We start from the raw sequence: 3,241 nt of genomic DNA on the forward strand, positions 1-3,241 counted from the left end.
ACTTGTTTTCCTCTTTGGGCTTCCTCCACTCGAAAAGCACAGAGTCCAGAGAAGCCAGGACTGGGGGAGGAACAGGAAGCTTTGAGACCAGGCGTGTCTGAAAGAAATCCCAAAATGACTTAAGTTAACATGATCCTGTTTTGCCTTCTTTCTACTTCCACCCCACAGCGCCCCACATACAAATCAGGAGAGATAAGAGGGAGCTTGGATGAAGCCAAACCCTTCCTATACCACAGGGAACCAGCTGCACAAGTGTAGATACAGAGCAGAGGCCTCCTGCATGAAGCCAGACCAGGCACTCTAGCAGAAGGGTTTCTAGTCCACCCCAATTTCTGATGATGTTATCTGTAGCTGTTCCATTAGTCTCACTTTGAATCTAACACCATTAGAAAAAAAAACTGTAAGTTATGAAGTTGTGAGATCCAACATGATAGCCACATATGGCTATTTAAATCAAATCAAAATTTTAAATTAAGTAAAATTAAATAAAATTAAAAGTTCAGTGTCTTCAGTTGCACCAGCCACATTTCATATGCTCGATAGCTTCATGTGGCTAGCAGCTACCATTCGGAGAAGATATCCATCACCACAGAAAGTTCTACTGGACAGAGCTGGTATGAATCATACAGCCTAAATTCCATTTTTTACCATAGAGTTCCTCTGAACTCAGAATAATTTGGTCAAAACCTGACAGAGGTTGCTAGAGATATAATATCTCCTTCCTATGAATTCCCAAGGCATGTGACCTGAATTTCTCTAGTGGCTTTATTACCTCCTATCTCATGCTTATTCTGTCTACTCTGATTTTATATTATTTGCTGTATAACAAGAAACTTCAGGGATAGTAACTATGTTTCAGTGCTTGTATTCCTCTAACTACTATCATGAGATTCAGCATACTGTGAGCCCTTATGTCTGTTATTTGACCAAAATTCCATTTTTGGCAGTTTTTCTTAGCACACTAAGATACATGCACAAGATGTTTATCATATAACAACTTAGAGTAACCAACTGTTAGAAAAATAAATAGCTACAGGAGGCAACAGGTTACATAACTTTTGGTCAGTTATGATGGGAAACTAGGCCTTATTAATGTTGGAGAAAGACATTCATGATGAATTACTGACTGATACAGGCAAATTAAAGAATTATAGGGAATTCCCTGGCGGTCCAGTGGTTGGGACTCTGAGCTTTCACTGCCGAGGGCCCAGGTTCAATCCCTGGTCAGGGAACTAAGATTCCGCAAGCAGCACAACGCGGCCAAAAAACAAAACAAAACAAAACAAAAAAGTATGTAAAATGAAGGGAGGGATTATAATGTCATTCATGAATACAGACTCTGTTGTCAGACTTCCAGAATGTGACTCCTAGTCTGACAACTACCAACTTTTTGGTTAGTTTATTGATAAACCAGGGATAAGAATAGCACCTATCTCCTACAGTTGTCATGAAGGTTGGGATATTACATAGACACCACTTAATGACATATAATTACTAAATAAAAGTTAGATAGTATTGTTATTAGATAAAATTATTTTCTACTTTCTTTTTTTATAGTAGAATTTGAGTCTCATGCCCACTCTTTTCCTGCAGCTACCAAAGAAGAGACACCATTCTTCAACATAAAGCTAAAGTAAAGAACCTAATAAGGTATTAAATGGAGAACGTTAATAAGAGGTTCAATCTTACTCTCCTGTCCTATGTAAAGACTTACATGAATATTTATAGTTATTACCATCTTATTCTGTTTTCTACTATTATAAATCTGTCTTCTAAAATGTTATTTGCATTAAAAGATACTTGGACTGGAGAGGGTATTGCTATGTCCTGTGAAAGCAACTTTAAAAATCTAAAAATAGTGTAATCTGAAGCTTATATTATTTGATAAATTGTGCCATAATGATTACTCTGAATTGATTTATATAACCCTAAAAGGCATAAATCTGGAGGTGTAAATAATTGGAAGGTTTGTCAAACTAGAGGTGTTCATTGGCACTTTCCTCTTCTTTCTATATTCATGGAGGTATAAGAAACCTATGGTAGAATTACTTTTTCTAAACAGGAGTTGGGGAGTCTGTGTCCTTTGAGTGTTCAGTTAGAATAATTTCTATTCTGTGCGCACACACACACACACACACACACACACACACACATACACATATACAGCTGGAGAGAAAAAAATTTTGCTAAAATAAACCTCCCCAAAAAGAATTTGAAAAAGAATAGATACATGTATATATATAACTGAATCACTTTGCTGTACACCTGAAACTAACACATTGTTAATCAACTATACTCCAGTGTAAAATAAAAAGTTTAAAAAAAGAAATTATGAGTTTGGGTTCAAAACTTCAATTCTACTAGCTGGGATCTAAATATTTTGGAACTCACTACAATTGGCTAAGGGAGAACTAAGAATGTCATTACCTAAGAAAAGACTTCTAGTAGAATTCTAATAAATCTGGCTCAACAAATCACTCCTCATGGAATTTTTGTTGTTTATTACTACAAGTTTTGTTGTCACTTTGATCTGAATGAGGTGTTCCAAAATAAAATTCAAACAGCATAGTATAAAAAAAAAAACCTCCCCAAAGTATTAATAGTGGTGCTGGGGCTATTTAACTTTTTTTTTTATAAGTCCCTCATGTAATATAATTGAATAACTGATTCTTTTTGCAAAAAATGAGCATTAATTCCATAATCTTAAGTATACAATAAATCTATATCCAATTTTAAAATATTTGAAAATTCTTGGAAGCAAATCTGTTTGACATGTGTGGGAATAGTAAGGGAATCAGTGTGACCATTATAATAAAGCCTACCAATTCCTGAACATTCTTCTTCAATACAATGAGAACTTTTCACTGACAAAATTCTCCTCTGAATGGACATGTCAGGTGAGGGGCATCTGCAGACTAAATAAGAAAATTTGGGCAAAGCAGACAGAACAGTGTTTGGTTCTTTTTCTCTTTCTCCACTGAATAATCAACTGAAATATCGCTTTGGATATAACCCTTGTAAAATGTCTCTGAAATCCAATAATAGTAAATGACATTCATATAAAATTTAAAATTTGAGTATTATCGTTCATCACAATGAATATTACTTTACTCATATGTACGTTGTTTTTCTTTTGACAAACTCCTTATAAACATAAAACTCAACCCATTGATTCCTTGGGAGAAACCCTTGACCATGATGATACAGATTTCCAGGCTCAGACTTCCAATCACATTCCTGC

This window comes from Lipotes vexillifer, unplaced genomic scaffold, assembly GCF_000442215.2.
Source record: "Lipotes vexillifer unplaced genomic scaffold, Lipotes_vexillifer_v1.1 scaffold371, whole genome shotgun sequence".
Lineage (NCBI taxonomy): Eukaryota > Metazoa > Chordata > Mammalia > Artiodactyla > Lipotidae > Lipotes > Lipotes vexillifer.